Source organism: Salvia splendens, chromosome 3 (genome assembly GCF_004379255.2).
Source record: "Salvia splendens isolate huo1 chromosome 3, SspV2, whole genome shotgun sequence".
Lineage (NCBI taxonomy): Eukaryota > Viridiplantae > Streptophyta > Magnoliopsida > Lamiales > Lamiaceae > Salvia > Salvia splendens.
The window spans coordinates 26,089,842-26,109,090 of NC_056034.1; the positions used below are offsets into that span (position 1 = coordinate 26,089,842).

The 19,249-nt window shown below is 36.0% G+C and overlaps 1 long non-coding RNA gene across 39 annotated transcripts in view; it reads right to left on the reverse strand.

Annotated features, from left to right (window-relative positions):
- LOC121795550 overlaps positions 1-19,249 on the reverse strand; it is a 140,301-nt gene extending 121,052 nt beyond the window's left edge. For 32 of the 39 annotated variants that reach the window (XR_006049544.1, XR_006049537.1, XR_006049506.1 and 29 more), the window contains exons 1-10: positions 18,973-19,249; positions 18,783-18,901; positions 17,582-17,680; positions 17,158-17,403; positions 16,960-17,052; positions 16,374-16,454; positions 16,094-16,206; positions 15,768-15,957; positions 15,553-15,658; positions 14,375-14,456 (exon numbers count right to left, since the gene is read on the reverse strand). This is a non-coding gene — a long non-coding RNA (uncharacterized LOC121795550). Of the gene's footprint in view, positions 1-14,374; positions 14,457-15,552; positions 15,659-15,767; positions 15,958-16,093; positions 16,207-16,373; positions 16,455-16,959; positions 17,053-17,157; positions 17,404-17,559; positions 17,681-18,782; positions 18,902-18,972 lie in introns of all 39 variants that reach the window. The other 7 variants (XR_006049521.1, XR_006049507.1, XR_006049518.1 and 4 more) reach the window with 7 other exon arrangements.

The following is a 19,249-nucleotide window of genomic DNA, read 5'->3' on the forward strand; positions in this document are numbered from 1 at the left end:
TCCAATTCCATAATCCTCTGCATAAGTAGGAGAAATTTTTCATAAAGAATACTAGTAATTAGTAAACAACAATGTTATGGATGGCGTTTGGCGGCCAACCCAAAAACCGCCAGTATGACGGGATATGGCGGTCGATAAAATATTATGAACATACATATATATCAATTCAAATAATAAGAAAATAATAAAAAAAATGTAATATATCTGCTATTAAAACAGTCTAGAAAGCATAATGTCATAAGCAATTACTCCGCATACAATATGTCTTGTTCAATAATCAAAAATATAAAACCATCATAATAATAATAATAATTATCATTATTTTATGTTTTTGTTATAATTTAGTAATAACCAATTAAGAAAATTTTAATGAAAATTTGAAAATTTAAATTACATTCTAACTACATCAAAATACTAATTAATAATTATAATAATTATTATTATTATATTATTATTTCTTATTATTATGCTATATATTTACTTATTAAGAAAATCTGAATTTAAATAATAAAATTATGCATTATAATAATAAAAAATATTATAACAACTATTATTATGTTTTTCATTAATAATTCATTAAGAAAATCTTAAAATAATTTTAATATTATTGATTATATTAAAATTATTATTATAACTATGCATTCACTTGCCACAACTTTCATAGCTTAAGAAACAATGAATATAGTATAAAAAGTCTAAATGAACAACCCAACAATAGTAAGTTATAAGCTTACCAAGAATATTATAACCTATAGCCAAATTATTTAACACAGCTTTGGGGTGTCCCCATGTCGTTCAGCAGTTAACTTGCGACAATTTGCAAGGATTTTAACTGGCTAATTATCTGCCAACAGGAATACATGGAACGATATAGCACACAAAAACAATAAAGCACTAGAGACTTATGCAATGAAGAATAAATAAGGCTGTTGGCTAACTCGTTACCTCAGCTCCATAGTTATCTAATAAGACTCCAACATGGTCAGCGGACTCGGTCCTCGTTCTGTTGTTCCTAGATCGCAAACCCTGTAAAATGTAAGGAATAGTCGTTGCAGCAGAATATGTTTGGATGACTTGGTTCATCAGTTCATGCATTTTTCTCGAACTTTTCAATGTTATGTCCAGACTGCAGTCAAAGATAATAAGACATTAGATACTGCTTGAGATATTACTTGCTGAAAAAAAATAAAAAGAAATTCAATCCAATTCAAAACAACCAGAATCATTTGACATTAACTTACAGACAGAAAACTCATAACAATAAAGAAAAGCACATCACATCAGTTACCTTCTGATAGTGTAGCCCCTCATATCTCAACAGATCCAGAAGCTCTTGAAGAAATTCAAGTACCCTATCGAAGTTAAAGAAGATCAAGAGTCAAGAAAGGATCCAAGATTGTTTAAATATGTTAGATAAGAATTATCAGGACATATGTATTCTACGATGCAGGATATTGTGTCTAAAATCTCAGAATGAGACCAAACATGCAATCATTGTTTCCAGTAAGCTGCAAATTATACGGTTGATGGACATTTTTATAACCAATAAGTGGGATGCAATGAACCCACGATGCAAAACCATAACTTAAGGGAGAAAACACACATAAATCCAGTAACAAATTTCCATGTAAATCATACGGTTGAGGGACATGTTTACACCCAAAAAGTGGGATACAATGAGCCCACGATGCAAAACCATAACTTAAGTAATAATTTGAACCCTAAATAGACCTAAATATATAACTGTTACAAATAAGGTCAAGTAATAATTTGAACCCTAACCTTTAAGCCGCTCTTTCCACACCGCACATTTTAGTTGAGTAATCGTCTCTACTTGAATAAGAGATCCTAATCTGCTCTCAATCTCTTCCAAACTCATTTCTCTTGGCTGTAAAGAAAAATGGGTTGTTAGTAAAAAATATCTATCGTGATGTCCCTAATAATAATGCATTCAGCTATCATACCAAAGGTAAGAGGGGGAAAAGAAAACAGCACCTCAACATCTTCAAGCTCCACAGGCATAGTTGAGTGATAATCTCTACTTTTTTCTCTTTTTTTCCTTTTTTTCTTTTTTATTCCTTTTTCTTTTTTCCATTTTTTTACTTTTTCCCCTTTTTTCTTTTCTTTTTTTTTCCTTTTTATTTTCTTTTTTTGGGAAGTGTTCTCAGACTTCTATACAGGTTCAGCTGCAACAACGCTTTTTTTTTTCTTGGGAAGTGTTTCAGACCCCTATAAAGGTTGCCCAGTGCTTGAATAGCTTCAGCTGCAACAGCAACGGTTTACATCTGTGATATAACCTGCAAGATTCAAAAATATTGCTCAGGCAATACCAATTACTTGGTCAAGATATTAACAACACAATATGTGATGTATAAAGTCAAGAGAGAACTGGATTAACTTGTGGACTTGTGGTAATGGAAACCATAGCATACCTTCTTTATTGTTCGACAAACTTATGAAGAATCTCCAAGAGCAATCTTTTTGGAGGATGCAAGTTCTGTTAGTTGAGTAATCGTCTCTACTTGAATTCCTAATCTGCTCTCAATCTCTTCCAAACTGATTTCTCTTGGCTGTAAAAAAAATGGGTCGGTTAGTCAAAAATATCTATTGTGATGTCCCTAATAATGTATTAAGCCATCATACAAACGGTAAGAGGGAAAAGAAAACAGCAGCTCACACCTCAACATCTTCATCCTCCACAGGCATAGTTGAGTAATCGTCTCTACTTCTTTTTTCTTTTATTTTTCCTTTTTTTTCCTTTTTTCCCCTTTTACCTTTTTTTCCTTTTTTTCTTTTTTTTTCCCTTTTTTCCCTTTTTTTCTTTTTTTCTTATAGTAACCTGCAAGATTCAAAAATGTTGCTCAGGCAACACCAATTACTTGGTCACGATATTAACACCAACAATATGTTGTGCATAAAGTCAAGAGAGAACTGGATTGACACCTTTATTGTTCGATAAACTTCTAAAAAATCTCCAAGAGCAATCTTTTTGGTGGATGCAAGTTCTGTTAGTTCAGCAGCAGCCTCTTTCCTCTTACATCATTTGAAGATTTTCTCACCTGAAAGGCAAATCACAACACACTCTTTAGGAAGCTTCGATGCTACCGCAGTAATTTGCGTGACAATATCAATAACTTCTTGTAGGACCTGTTCAACAGACCATGCTTAAGCAAGTTCAACATTCCAAGTAGTCGATAACAACAAAGAAATTATGTAAAAATTTTAAGTTTCTGGATGCAGCACCTGAACATTTTTCTCATTCCAGCTGGGAATAACACAAAGTAAATGGATCGACCTCTCAACAGATGGATCCAAATCAGTTTGTGATTCAACCTACTCTTTAAAAGACACAACAGCTGAAACAAAAAATTCATAAATTAAAAATTGTACTACAGATTTTATCATTAGCAAGATAACAATTTTGAATGGGTGGCCTCGTTTCTAATGCATTTCATACAAAAGCATCTCAAAAGTTTAATACTCTAACATAGAAGAACCAAAGACAACATGTATACTACAGGATTATCTAACCTTTTTAGAAAAGACCAATAAACAAAGCAGTTAATCCACACCCCATATACTATTTTGCTTCAAATATACATGATACATTTTTCTAAATTAAAAAAATGGCAACAGAATTGATAAAGGTTTATCTTAAGAGCAAAAGGAAAATTCAAAACAAGCAGATTATAGGATCCATATTGTTGGAAATACAAAACATAAATGGCCGCCCACTACTTATTATTGTGGAAGTTCCTAGAGTACATTCAATGTTGTATTGTTCCTAGCAAAGTAGAGTTCCAAGTATGTATTTGAAGAGTCTCAATATCCCTATAAATAATAGGGGGATGAGTAGTTCAAATATAACAAACATTTGCATAAGAAATATATCTCTACTTCTATCTTCTAATATGCCTTACCAATCTTGTTATGCCTCTCTCGATTACCATCTTTAAGATGGTATCAGAGCAGGAAACCAACAAAAAACCTCCAATGGAGGGAAACCAAATATCCACTCTCGAGCTGTTGATCGAGACAATCTCAAATCTAATTGATTTGTACAAATCCAACACAAACCAAAGCCAAAATTTCTACCTACCGAATAACCTCAGCGAAGGATTGAAACGCACTGCTGCAACACAGGCAAACAACCGAAGGAGTAACGTGTCTGCAGCTCCACCCGTCACAGACAGCAGCGTCGTCGACGACGGCGGCGAAAACAGCAACATCAGCCGGCGTCGACATCGGCAGCAGAATCCATCTGAAGCAGCGTCGCCGGGTGAGCAGCCTCCGGCTGAAGCGGCGGCAGCAGCGGCTAGAGCAGCGACGACAGCTGAAGCAGAGGCGGAGGCAGCGTCTGAGGCGGAGGCAGCCTCTGAGGCGGAGGCAGCGGCTGCTCCTGAAGCCGCGTCGGAGGCAGCGGTGACTGGGGCAGCGGCGGAGGCGGCAGCCGCAGAGGCGGAGGCGGCGGCGTCGGATGAGCAGTGGAGAAAGAAATTTGGGAGAAGAAGAAAGAAATGTGGGGGAAGAGCCGCTGATGAAGAGTCTTGTGTGGGATTTTCTAAAAACCCCCTCCACACTTTGCAAAAAACCCCCCAAATTTATACACTCTCCCAGATCCGACCCCACTCCAAACATTTCTCACAAAATTTCCCTCAAAAAAATCTAAAAATGTCAAAGCCACCTAAGCAATTTCAGAAATTGGCTAACTCATCCCAATTTTCCGAAATATTATACAAAAAACCCGCATTTGTCCAAAAGACCCAAGTAACATCCCCAAGTCTCGAAAATTCTGAAAACAAAACCCAAATTTTTGAATTCCAGCCCTCAATTACTTGTGCAAACACTTTCCAAGCCCTTGCGTACTCTTCATCCTCCAACATAGGACCCAAAGACTATTACTGGATCTTTGATTGTGGGGCAACCGACACCATGTCCTTTGATGAGTCGGATTTCCTTGAAATTACCCAATCCACAAAACGATATGTCCAAACAGCCAATGGAGAGTTAGCACCTGTGCAGGGGAAGGGCACTATCACTGTCTCACCAACTCTTCGCATCTCAAACTGTCTTTATGTTCCGTCATTATCCCATAAACTCTTATCTGTCAGTCATGTCACAAAAGACCTTAATTGCAAATTACTAATGCAGCCTCGGTTTTGCATGTTACAGGATATCAAAACGGGGACGATAGTTGGGCGTGGCACTGAGCGGCATGGACTGTACTATGTGGATGAGATAGCCCAACAGAGTACTGCGATGCTGACTCACGGACTGACTGACAGACAGATTTGGCTCTTGCATCGCCGGTTAGGACACCCATCTATAGGTTATCTTCGCCTACTCTTTCCTGAGTTAGTTTCATCTTCGCGTGTCTTGAATTGCGAAACTTGTGTTTTGGCCAAAAGTCATAGACATTCTTTTAAATTGAACAACACTAGGGAAAAATCTCCTTTTGCCTTAATTCACTCTGACGTGTGGGGACCTGCCCCGGTTACTGGGGGACAAGGGTTTCGGTATTTTCTGTTATTTATTGATGATTTCTCTCGTATGACTTGGATTTATTTTTTGAAAACTAAATCAGAAGTTTTTGACAAATTCACTGAGTTTTACAATCTTGTTCAAACCCAGTATAACTCCAAAATTCAAATCCTTAGATCCGATAATGGGAGGGAATATGTGAATTCTAAGATGCAATCTTTCTTCTCCGACAAAGGTCTTGTCCACCAAACCTCTTGTGCATATACACCAGAACAAAATGGGGTAGCCGAGCGAAAAAATCGATATATTCTTGAAATCACCCGAGCTCTCTTAATCGAATCCAATATCCCAAAATCATTTTGGCCAGAAGCCATCGCTACCGCTGTTTACCTCCTAAATCGTCTTCCCACAGGAATACTCAACTTCAAAACTCCCCTAGACATATTCTCTTCCATAAACTCGGTTCCGTCCTCCGTACATCTCGATCCCAAAATCTTTGGTTGTACAGTGTTTGTTCATATTCCCAAACATGATCGTGATAAATTCTCACCTTGTGCAGTCAAATGTGTCTTCTTGGGATATGGAAAAAATCAGAAAGGTTATCGTTGTTATGACCCCTTAACAGATCGCATGTATACCACTATGAATTGCGACTTTGTTGAGAGTGAATATTTCTATAGCCAATCTAGCGGTCAGGGGGGGAGTGAATCGGAAAATTCGGGATGTGACGCCCTAAATTGGCTACCTCTTTGGGGAGAAACCATTCAGGGGGAGAGGGAAAATACACAAACTGACATGCCTAGCCAGAACCCTGTCACAGAAGGCGGTCCAACAGAGGAAGTTAGCGGTACCACCGGGCCATCAGACTCCCTAGAACAGAACACGCCGCTTCAAGACACTACCGAACTATCTGACCAGTCTTTGAATCCTGAGGTAATTCTTTCAAATCCCGAAATTGGTAATGCAATTGAAACATCTAACAATGACATGAGCCATGCAGATGAGTTGTGTACAGAACAAAAGACATGGCACTCCGAATTACCCCATAGAAGCACGAGAGGTGTTCCTCCAAAAAGATATTCGCCAGACTGGAAAGGACGGAAATCTCGGTACTCTGTTGCAAACCTAACACAAGGGCATCTCACTGAAATGGCAAGGGCATTTGAGGCGGCACTTTATGAAGAAGAAGAAATTCCGCAGTCCTTCGAGATGGCGATGAAACACAAACATTGGAGAGAAGCCATGAAGAAAGAGATTGATGCCTTGATAAAAAATGAAACATGGGAAAAGTGCACTCTACCTCCAGGAAAGAAACCAGTAGGATGTCGTTGGATCTTCACCATAAAAAGACGTGCAGATGGTTTAATCGAGAGAGGCATAACAAGATTGGTAAGGCATATTAGAAGATAGAAGTAGAGATATATTTCTTATGCAAATGTTTGTTATATTTGAACTACTCATCCCCCTATTATTTATAGGGATATTGAGACTCTTCAAATACATACTTGGAACTCTACTTTGCTAGGAACAATACAACATTGAATGTACTCTAGGAACTTCCACAATAATAAGTAGTGGGCGGCCATTTATGTTTTGTATTTCCAACACTCCCCCTCAAGTTGAGCAACGGTATCTCCGATACTCAACTTGCCAAGAAATTTTTTGAAAACTTTTGGACTGAGTGCCTTGGTCAGTATATCTGCAAGTTGTTCCTCAGATCGGACGAACGGGAATTCGACAATTCCTCCTTCAAGTTTTTCTTTGATGAAGTGACGATCGACTTCGACATGTTTAGTTCTGTCATGCTGGACGGGATTCTCTGAGATGCTGATAGCTGCTTTGTTGTCACAAAAAAGTTGACTTTTCCGAGTAGGTGGAAAGCCAATTTCTGTTAACAACGTTCTTAACCATAATATCTCCATTAGACCACTTTTAATCCCTCGAAATTCGGCTTCAGCGCTAGATAGGGCTACAACCTTTTGCTTCTTACTCCTCCAAGTGACTAAGTTACCTCCAACAAAGGTAAAATATCCTCCAGTGGATTTTCTGTCAACTGGATTGCTTGCCCAATCAGCATCGGTGTACCCATCAATTTCTAAGTTTTCCTTTTTTTCCAAGAAGACCCCATAACTGGCTGTACCCTTAAGATACCTTACTATTCTCATGGCAGCGTCCATATGGTCTTCTTGAGGCTGATGCATGAATTGACTGACAACTCCAACTGCATATGTGATATCCGGTCTAGTGTGAGAAAGATAAAGAAGTTTTCCTACTAACCGTTGATATCTTTCTCGGTCTGTAGGCTTAGCTCCATCCACAATCTGCAGTCTATGGTTGGGCACCATTGGAGTTTCGGCGGGCTTGCAGTCTAGTAGACCTGTTTCCGCTAGCATGTCCAATACATACTTTTTCTGTCTTAGAAATATTCCGTGCTTTGACCTCAACACTTCAATTCCTAGGAAGTACTTCAGATCTCCCAAGTCCTTCATTTCAAATTCCTTGGAAAGATTCTCTTTCAGGTTTTGGATTTCTTCGGCATCATCTCCAGTTATGATCATGTCGTCAACGTATATGATTAGACATGTCATTTTTCCGTTCCTCTTCTTTAGGAATAGCGTGTGGTCTGAATGACTCTGTTTGAATCCTTGGTTGACCATTGCCTGACAAAATCTTCCGAACCACACCCTGGGGGATTGCTTTAACCCATATAGGGTTTTTCTTAGTCTGCACACCTGCCCTTTCCCAAAGTCTTCGTGAAAGCCCGGGGGAACCTCCATGTATACTTCCTTATTTTTCTCAAGTTCTCCATGTAGAAAGGCATTTGTAACATCAAACTGATATAATGGCCATTCCTTACATGCAGCAACAGATAGAAGAGCTCTTACAGTGTTTAGTTTGGCCACCGGGGAGAAAGTTTCTTCATAGTCTACTCCATATACTTGAGTATATCCCTTAGCAACCAATCTTGCCTTATAGAAATCCATGGGTTCCATCCTAAAACCAATTGGTGATAGGAGGAGTGGCCCATGAGACTTATATACTAGTTTCAGTTTTCTCTTGACACCGATGTGGGACAGTTATATGTTATATTTTTAGTTTCAATTGCCAACACCCTCCCTCAAACCCTTCAAGGTTCACCTTGGAGGGGTTGGACTTTTTTCTAATCGATTGGACAATCGGTCCAATTTTTTTCGATCGGTTGGGACCACTTGGCCCAAATTTTCAGCCCAGTTATACTGCTGGGTCAGTCATTTTTTTCGGTTTCAGCCCAGATATACTGCTGGGTCAGTTAAATATGACCCACAGTCGGCGACCCGCTCTGATACCATTATAGAAATCCATGGGTTCCATCCTAAAACCAATTGGTGATAGGAGGAGTGGCCCATGAGACTTATATACTAGTTTCAGTTTTCTCTTGACACCGATGTGGGACAGTTATATGTTATATTTTTAGTTTCAATTGCCAACACATATAACTGTAAACATAGGAAGAGAAATAACTAAGAAAAATTCCATACTAACGTTGCTGAATCTATAAAATATTTAGGTAGACAAAGAAACCACACATGGAATGACTGACAATCTTCAACGGGAGCATATTAACTAACCAGAAAAATTTTCCTTAAGAAAAATAGAAGAACGATAAAAATATAATGAGACATAATCATCTATGAAACAGATGCACCGGTCAAGAGTTATTTTTCTAACCATACATTAGCATCAAAGCCAGATAAATTGTTTCCATTTGTAACAAATTTCTTTGATGCAGGATATTGTGACTAAAATCTCATTTAAGAGACCAAACATGCAATCATTGTTTCCAGTAAACTGCAAATCATACGGTTGATGGACATGTTTATACCTAAACAGTGGCATACAAGAACCCTTGATGCAAAACCATATCTTAAGAGGAAAAACACACATAAAAACACATATACGTGACCTAAATATGTAACTGTCATAAAAAAGGTCAAGCGGTAATTTGAACCCTAACCTTTAAGCCGATCTTTCCACACAGCAGATCCTAGTTGAGTAATGTCTCTACTTGAATAAGGGATCCGAATCTGCTCTCAATTTCTTCCAAACTCATTTCTCTTGGCTGAAAAGAAAAATGGGCCAGTTAGTCAAAAATATCTATCATGATGCCCCAAATAATAATGTATTCAACAAGCATACTAAAGGTAAGAGGGGGAAAAGAAAACAGCACCTCAACATCTTCAAGCTCCACACGCATAGTCAAGTAATAGTCTTCTCCTTTTTTCTTTTTTCTCCATTTTTTCCTTTTTTTTTCCTTTTTTTCCTTTTTTTTCTTTTTTTCCCATTTTTTTCCTTTTTTTCTTTCTCTCTCTTTTTTCATTTTTTTTCCTTTTTTTGGGAAATGTTCTCAGACTCTTATACAGGTTGCCCAGAGCTTGAATAGCTTCAGCTGCAACAGCAACGCTTTTTTTTTTCCTTTTTTTTCTTCCTATCGTAATGTTTACATCTGTGATATAACCTGCAAGATTCAAAAATGTTGCTCAGGCAACACTAATTACTTGGCCACAATATTAACACCAACAACATGTTCTACATAAAGTCAAGAGAGAACTGGATTAACTTGTGGACTTGCGGTCATGGAAACCATAGCATACCTTCTTAATTGTTCGACAAACTTCTGAAAAATCTCAAGGAGTAATCTTTTTGGTGGATGCACGCTCTGTTAGTTCAGCGACAGCCTCTTTCCTCTCACACCATTTGAAACTTTCTGAAAATAAAATATAAAAAGTATGAATAAAATGCTACCAGAATCATAAGATGGTACGAGAAAAATCAATATAATGATATGGAAAAGTGGAATAACCTTATCTATTTTTTATTATAAGATGAATGGGTTATAATGGAAAGTAGCATATTAACCTTGAAAAGCTCCATATTGCTTCACTCATTCGCTAATAATAGCAAAAGTGGAACCTTGTAAATCTCTCAAATTTTTGGATACCTATAAGGGGAGAGATATAAGATAGGTTCAGTGCCACCTAACAACTAAAGTTAGCAAACCTCATTCAAGGAATTAAAATTTTGGATGTTCATACAGTTTCTTGTAAACAAACCCTCAATATTTCATTAAAGCATGCTTCAGCTGCTCTTTAAAACTGCTCTTTAAAAGACAGTAGTTGAAACAAAAAATTCATAAATTAAAAATTGAAGTACAGATTTTATCATTAGCAAGATAACAATTATGAATGGGTGGCCTCATTTTTTAAAGCGATTCATACAAAAGCATCTAAATAAGTTTAATACTCTAACATCAAAGAACCAAAGACAACATGTATACTGCAGCATTATATAGCCTTTTTAAAATAGACCAATAAACAAAGCGGTATATAAAGAGAATATCAAGAAAATTAAAAATAAAAAGCCATGATATGAGGATTAATCTACACCCCATACACAATTTTGCTTCAAATATACATGATAAATTTTTCCAAATTAAACAATGGCAACAGAATTGATAAAGGTTTATCTTAAGAGCAAAAGGAAAATTCAAAACAAGCACATTATATGATCCGTATAATTGTAAATATAGGAGAAAGAATAACTAAGACAGAAAGATTCCATACTAACGTTGCTAAATCTATAAAATATTTAAGTACACAAGGAAACCACACATGGAATAACTGACACTTTCTTCAACGGGAGCATATTAACTAACCAGAAAAATTTTGCTTAAGAAAAACAGAAGAATGATAAAATTATAATGAAACATAATCATCTATGAAACAGATGCACCGGTCAAGAGTTATTTTTCTAAGCACACATTAGCATCAAAGCCAGATAAAATGTTTCCATTTGTAACAAATTTCTCTGATGCAGGATATAGTGTCTAAAATCTCATTTAAGAGACCAAACATGCAATCATTGTTTCCAGTAAGCTGCAAATCATACGGTTGATTGACATGTTTATACCTAAACAGTGGCATACAATGAACCCTTGATGCAAAACCATATCTTCAGGGGAAAACACACATAAATGTACATCAGATCTTAGTTGAGTAATGTAGGGATCCTAATCTGCTCTCAATTTATTCCAAACTCATTAGTATTCAGCTAGCATACCAAAGGTAAGAGGGGGAAAAGAAAACAGCACCTCAACATCTTCAAGATCCACAGGCATAGTCGAGTAATAGTCTTCTCCTTTTTTTCTTTTTTCTCCTTTTTTTCCTTTTTTTTCTTTTTTTTCCATTTTTCTTTTTTTCCATTTTTTTCCTTTTTTTCCTTTTTTTCTTTTCTTCTCTTTTTTTCCTTTTTTCCTTTTTTTGGGAAGTGTTCTCAGACTCCTATACAGGTTGCCCAGAGCTTGAATAGCTTCAACTGCAACAGGAACGTTTTTTTTCCTTTTTTTCATCCTATCGTAATGTTTACATCTGTGATATAACCTGCAAGATTCAAAAATGTTGCTCAGGCAACACTAATTACTTGGTCACAATATTAACACCAACAACATGTTCTACATAAAGTCAAGAGAGAACTGGATTAACTTGTGGACTTGCGGTCATGGAAACCATAGCATACCTTCTTAATTGTTCGACAAACTTCTGAAAAATCACCAGGGGTAATCTTTTTGGTGGATGCAAGCTTTGTTAGTTCAGCGACAACTTCTTTCCTCTCACACCATTTGAACCTTTCTGAAAATAAAATATAAAAAGTATGAATAAAATGCTACTAGAATCATATTTATATGCAATGGATGTGGTACGAGAAAAATCAATATAATGATATGGAAAAGTGGAATAACCTTATCTATTTTTGATTATAAGATGAATGGGTTATAATGGAAAGTAGCATGTTAACCTTGAAAAGCTCCATATTGCTTCACTCATTCGCTAATAATAGCAAAAGCGGAACCTTGTAAATCTCTCAATTTTTTGGATACCTATAAGGGGAGAGATATAAGATAGGTTTAATGCCACCTAATAACTAAAGTTAGCAAACCTCATTCAAGGAATAAAAATTTTGGATGTTCATACAGTTTCTTGTAAACAAACCCTCAATATTTCATTAAAGCATGCTTCAGCTGCTCTTTAAAACTGCTCTATAAAAGACAGTAGTTGAAACAAAAAATTCATAAATTAAAAATTGAAGTACAGATTTTATCATTAGCAAGATAACAATTTTGAATGGGTGGCCTTATTTTTTAAAGCGATTCATACAAAAGCATCTAAAAAAGTTTAATACTCTAACATCGAAAAACCAAAGACAACATGTATACTGCAGCATTATATAGCCTTTTTTAAAAAGACCAATAAACAAAGCGGTATATAAAGAGAATACCAAGAAAATTAAAAATCTACACCCCTTATACTATTTTGCTTCAAATATACATGATAAATTTTTCCAAATTAAACAATGGCAACAAAATTGATAAAGGTTTATCTTAAGAGCAAAAGGAAAATTCAAAACAAGCAAATTATATGATCCATATAATTGTAAATAGAGGAAGAATAAATAAGACAGAATAATTCCATACTAACGTTGCTAAATCTATAAAATATTTAAGTAGACAAAGAAACCACACATGGAATAACTGAAAATTTCTTCAACGGGAGCATATTAACTAACCAGAAAAATTTTCCTTAAGAAAAACAGAAGAACGATAAAATTATAATGAAACAATCATATATGAAACAGATGCACCGGTCAAGAGTTATTTTTCTAAGCATACATTAGCATCAAAGACAGATAAATTGTTTCCATTTGTAACAAATTTCTGTAATGCATCATATTGTGTCTAAAATCTCATTTAAGAGACTAAACATGGAATCATTGTTTCCAGTAAGCTGCAAATCATACGGTTGATTGACATGTTTATACCTAAACAGTGGCATACAATGAACCCTTGACGCAAAACCATATCTTAAGGGGAAAACACACATATATGTGACCTAAATATGTAACTGTCATAAAAAAGGTCAAGCGCTAATTTGAACCCAAATCTTTAATCCGCTCTATCCATACATCAGATTTTAGTTGAGTAAAGTCTCTACTTGAATAAGGGATCCTAATCTGCTCTCAATTTCTTCCAAGCTCATTTCTCTTGGCGGTAAAGAAAAATGGGCCAGTGAGTAAAAAATATCTATCATGGTGCCCCTAATAATGATGTATTCAGCTAGCATACCAAAGGTAAGAGGGGGAAAAGAAAACAGCACCTTAACATCTTCAAGCTCCACAGGCATAATCGAGTAATAGTCTTCTCCTTTTTTCTTTTTTCTCCTTTTTTCCCTTTTTTTCCTTTTTTCTTTTTTTCTTTTTTTTCCTTTTTTTCCTTTTTTCCTTTTTTTCCTTTTTTCCTTTTTTTGGGAAATGTTCTCAGATTCCTATACAGGTTGCCCAGAGCTTGAATAGCTTCAGCTGCAAAAACGCTTTTTTTTTCCTTTTTTTCGTCCTATCGTAATGTTTCAGAGCTTGAATAGCTTCAGCTGCAACAACGCTTTTTTTCCCTTGTTTTGTTCCTATCGTAATGTTTACATCTGTGATATAACCTGCAAGATTCAAAAACGTTGCTCAGGCAACACTAATTACTTGGTCACAATATTAACACCAACAACATGTTCTACATAAAGTCAAGAGAGAACTGGATTAACTTGTGGACTTGCGGTCATGGAAACCATAGCATACCTTCTTAATTGTTCGACAAACTTCTGAAAAATCTCCAGCAGTAATCTTTTTGGTGGATGCAAGCTTTGTTAGTTCAGCGACAGCTTCTTTCCTCTCGCACAATTTGAACCTTTCTGAAAATAAAATATAAAAAGTCTGAATAAAAGAAAAATCAATATAATGATATGAAAAAGTGGAATAACCTTATCTATTTTTGTTAATAAGATGAATGTGTTATAATGGAAAGTAGCATATTAACCTTTAAGAGCTCCATATTGCTTCACTCATTCGCTAATAATAGCAAAAGCGGAACCTTGTAAATCTCTCAAACTTTTGGATACCTATAATGGGAGAGATATAAGATAGGTTTAGTGCCACCTAACAACTAAAGTTAGCAAACCTCATTCAAGGAACAAAAATTTTGGATGTTCATACAGTTTCTTGTAAATAAACCCTCAATATTTCATTAAAGCATGCTTCAGCTGCTCTTTAAAAGACACAATAGCTGAAACAAAAAAATCAGAAATAAAAAATTGAATTACAGATTTTATCATTAGCAAGATAACAATTTTGAATGGGTGGCCTCATTTTTTAAAGCAATTCATACAAAAGCATCTCAATAAGTTTAATACTCTAACATCGAAGAACCAAAAACAAAATGTATACTGCAGCATTATATAACCTTTTTTAAAAAGACCAATAAACAAAGCAGTATTTAAAGAGAATATCAAGAAAATTGAAAATAAAAAGCCATGATATGAGAATTAATCTACACCCCATATACTATTTTGCTTCAAATATACAAGATAAATTTGTCCAAGTTAAACATTGGCAAAGGAATTGAATAAAGGTTTATCTTAACAGCAAAAGAAAATTCAAAACAAGCAGATTGTAGAATCCATATACTTGTAAATATAGGATGAAGAATATCTAAGACAGAACAATTCCATACTAACGTTGCTAAATCAGTAAAATATTTAGGTAGACAAAGAAACCACACATGGAATGACTGACAATCTTCAACGGGAGCATATTAACTAACCAGAAAAACTTTCCTTAAGAAAAACAGAAGAACGATAAGATAATTATGAAACATAATCATCTATGAAATGATCAACAGACACCAACTGACTTAGAAACAGATGCACTGGTCTAGAGTTATTTTTCTAATCATACATTCGCATCAGAGCAAGATAAATTTCTGGGACGCATGATAGTTTCTAAAATCTCAGTTTAGAGACAAACATGCAATCATTGTTTCCAATAAGCTGCAAATCATACAGTTGATGTACATGTTTATACCCAAAAAGTGGGATACAATGAACCCTTGATGCAAAGTCATATTTTAAGGGGGAAAACACACATAAAAACACACACATATATGACCTAAATATGTAACTGTCATAAATAAGGTCAAATGGTAATTTGAACCCTAACCTTTAAGCTGCTCTATCCACACAACACATTTTAGTTGAGTAATCGACTCCGTTTGAATAAGGGATCCTAATTTGCTCTCAATCTCTTCCAAACTCATTTTTCCTGGCTGTAAAGAAAAATGGGCCAGTTAGTCAAAAATATCTATCGTGATGTCCCTAATTGTATTCAGCTATCATACAAAAGGTAAGAGGGGAAAAGAAAATCGTAGCTCAAACCTCAACATCTTCAAGCTCCACAGGCATAGTTGAGTAATCATCTCTACTTTTTTTTTCTTTTTTCCTTTTTTTTCCATTTTTTCCTCTTTTTTTTGGGAAGTGTTCTTAGACCCCTAAAAAGGTTGCCCTTTTCTGCAACAGAAACTATTTTTTTCCTTCTTCCTATCGTAATGTTTACATCTGTGATAACCTGCAAGATTCAAAAATGTTGTGCAGGCAACACAAATTATTTGGCTACGATATTAAGACCAACAATATGTTCTGCATAAAGTCAAGAAAGAACTGGATTAACTTGTGGACTTGTGGTCATGGAAACCATAGCATACCTTCTTTATTGTACGATAAACTTCTGAAAAATCTCCAGGAGTAATCTTTTTGGCGGGTGCAAGTTCTGTTAGTTCAGCGACAGCCTCTATCCTCTCACACCATTTGAAGCATTCTGAAAATAAAATATAAAAAGTATGAATAAAATGCTACCAGAATCATAATTATCTGCAATGGATATGCGGCATGAGAAAAATTAATATAATGATATGGAAAAGTGGAATAACCTAATCAATTTTTGATTATAAGATGAATGAGTTATAATGGAAAGTAGCATAATACCTTTAAAAGCTCCATATTACTTCAATCATTCGCTAATAATACTAAAAGCGGAACCCTGTATATTCTCAAATTTTTGGATACCTATAAGGGGAGAGATATAAGACTGAATTACTAAGGCAGGACAATACCATGCTAACGTTGCTAAATCTATAAAAAAAAATTGGTAGACAAGGAAATCACACAGAAAAACTGACAATTTCTTCAACGGGAGTATATTACTAACCAGATAAATTATCCTCAACAAAAACAGAAGAACGATCATATTATAATGAAATGATCAAAAGACACCAAACTGACTTGCAAAACAGATGCACAGGTCAAGAGTTATTTTTCTAAGCATACATTAGCATCATAGGCTGATAAAATTGTATCCATTTGTAATTGTAACAAATTTCTATGATGCAAACATGCAATCATTGTTTCCAGTAAGTTGTAAATCATACGGTTGAGGGACATGTTTACACCCAAAAAGTGGGATACAATGAGCCCACGATGCAAAACCATAACTTAAGGGGGAAAGCACACATAAACAGACCTAACAATATAACTATCACAAATAAGGTCAAGCAATAATTTGAACCCTAACCTTTAAGCCGTTCTTTCCACACCGCACATTTTAGTTGAGTAATCGTCTTTATCCTAATCTGTTCTCAATGTCTTCCAAAGTCATTTCTCTTGGCTATAAAGAAAAATGGCTCAGTTAGTCAAAAATATCTATCGTGATATCCGTAATAATAAATTCAGCAATCACACAAAAGGTAAGAGGGAAAACAACAGCTCAAACCTCAACATCTTCATGCTCCACAGGCATAGTTGAGTATTCGTCTCTACCTTCTTTTTTCCTTTTTTTCTTTTTTTCCTTTTTTCCATTTTTTTTCCTTTTTTTCTTTTCTTCTTTTTTTTCCTATTTTTGGGAAGTGTTCTCAGACTCCTATACAGGTTGCCCAGTGCTTGAATAGCTTCAGCTGCATCAGTAACACTTTTTTTTTCCTTTTTTTCTTCCTATCGTAATGGTTACATCTGTAATAACCTGCAAATTTCAGAAATTTTGTGGACTTGTAATGGTTACAAATGTTTACATCAGTAACACTTGGCCACGATATTAAGACCGACAATATATTATACATGAAGTCAAGAAAGAACTGGATCAACTTGTGGACTTGTGGTCATGGAAACCATAGCATACCTTCTTTATTTTTTCTACGTACCTGCTTTGAAACTGTTCTGCATTAAACGGTTCTCTTAAAATTGGTGTTTTGCCTTTTTCCAAAGCTGCAATCATAATCTTCTCTTTTCTATGCAACCTGCTACATAAATAGAAAAATAAATTTAAATAGGTTAGTAATATAATTAGTAAACTTTTTTATATAAATCTGTAGTAAATAATGTTTAAACTGTTCCGTAAATTAGAAGTAGAACAAACAATAGGCATGAAACAATATGGGACGTTAAAATCACAAGTTCATCATCTTTGTTTTTGGAAACCATATACAAATGATTTGATGCATCTAAATATTAGACTTTATGACCTATTTATTGAATTGATGAATTAACAGACAAACATGGCAAATATTAAATTGAAGAATGAGCTAAAGTGCATGACTGAACTAGTATTACTCAACATCCCAGATATAATGCTTACAATATTAAATAGGTTTCTTAATATCCCATAGATATTGCTTATTCAAATGCACGCAGCAAACAAAGGCCTGAAGTGCCCCAAAACCTCAACAGTGGGCATAATTGTGCAATGTTTAGTTTGTGTATGACATTGAGTATACAAACCTAAACAAAATTGCTCGTCCCGTTGCAGCTAGCCATAGCCCATATAGCACACATGCATTATCATTTTCAAAATCTTGCATGAATAAATCCTCCCCATGCATGCTCCAACAGTGAGTTAATTAGAATCAGAGGAACAAAGTCCCCAACACCATGATGAGTATGAAGAATAAGAGGAGAGGAGCCTTATGTATCTTGTCGCCACATTAAACATCACACGGTAAGAAATTCACTATAAATAGAACATCCCTATCAACCCTTTTTCCCATCACAATCTCTCATCAGTTTCATCATATAAACTTATCCATTCCACCCACAAAAATCCATGTTTCCACCCATTCAAGTTTGGAGGAAAGTGCTTCAAGAGTCTAGCTAGCAAGGAGAGGAGAGTTGCATATTGTTCATTCATCAAGCTTTTTCTCATCATCTAAGTAAGTTCCCTACCAAAATTCTTTCTTCAAAGCATGCCATCATTTAGTACATATCCCAAAACCCAAAACACAAGCATGCTTAATATTTCTTCAAGATCTCAACTCTTAAGCATAAATAGGAAAACCTTGGCCTCTTGAATCACAAATACATAAGCCAATTAATTAAAGATTAAACTAAGGAAATAAGAAATCATACATGGGCTGGAGTTTCTGCCCTCCGGCGGCTCAGCGGCGGCGACGGCAGCCCGACGGTGGTGACGAAATCCGGCAAAAGACGACACTCTTTTTCAATGTCTTTTCAACCCCTCTTGATTTCTGAAAATTTAAGCAAAGATTCAAAGTTTAGAAAGTTGTTTTACAAAATTTAAAAAGTGAAATATACTCACCTCCGCAGCGGCGGCGGCCGGCGCAGCGGCGGCGGCAGCCCGACGGCAGCAGCGGCGGTTTCCAGCCGGCGGTGGTGCTGGTGGAGAAGGAGACCGAGAGAGAGAGTGAGAACAGGGGAAAGAAGGAAAGAGAAAGGAAGAAGGAGAGAGGGGCGGCTGGTCGGCGCCGGCGTGACCGGCAGTAGCCGTTTCCGGCAGAGGCGAGAGAGAGAAGGGAGGTTTGAGAGAGAGACGTGGGGAGGGGGGCAGGAGGCGCAAAGTGAGTATGACGTGAGTA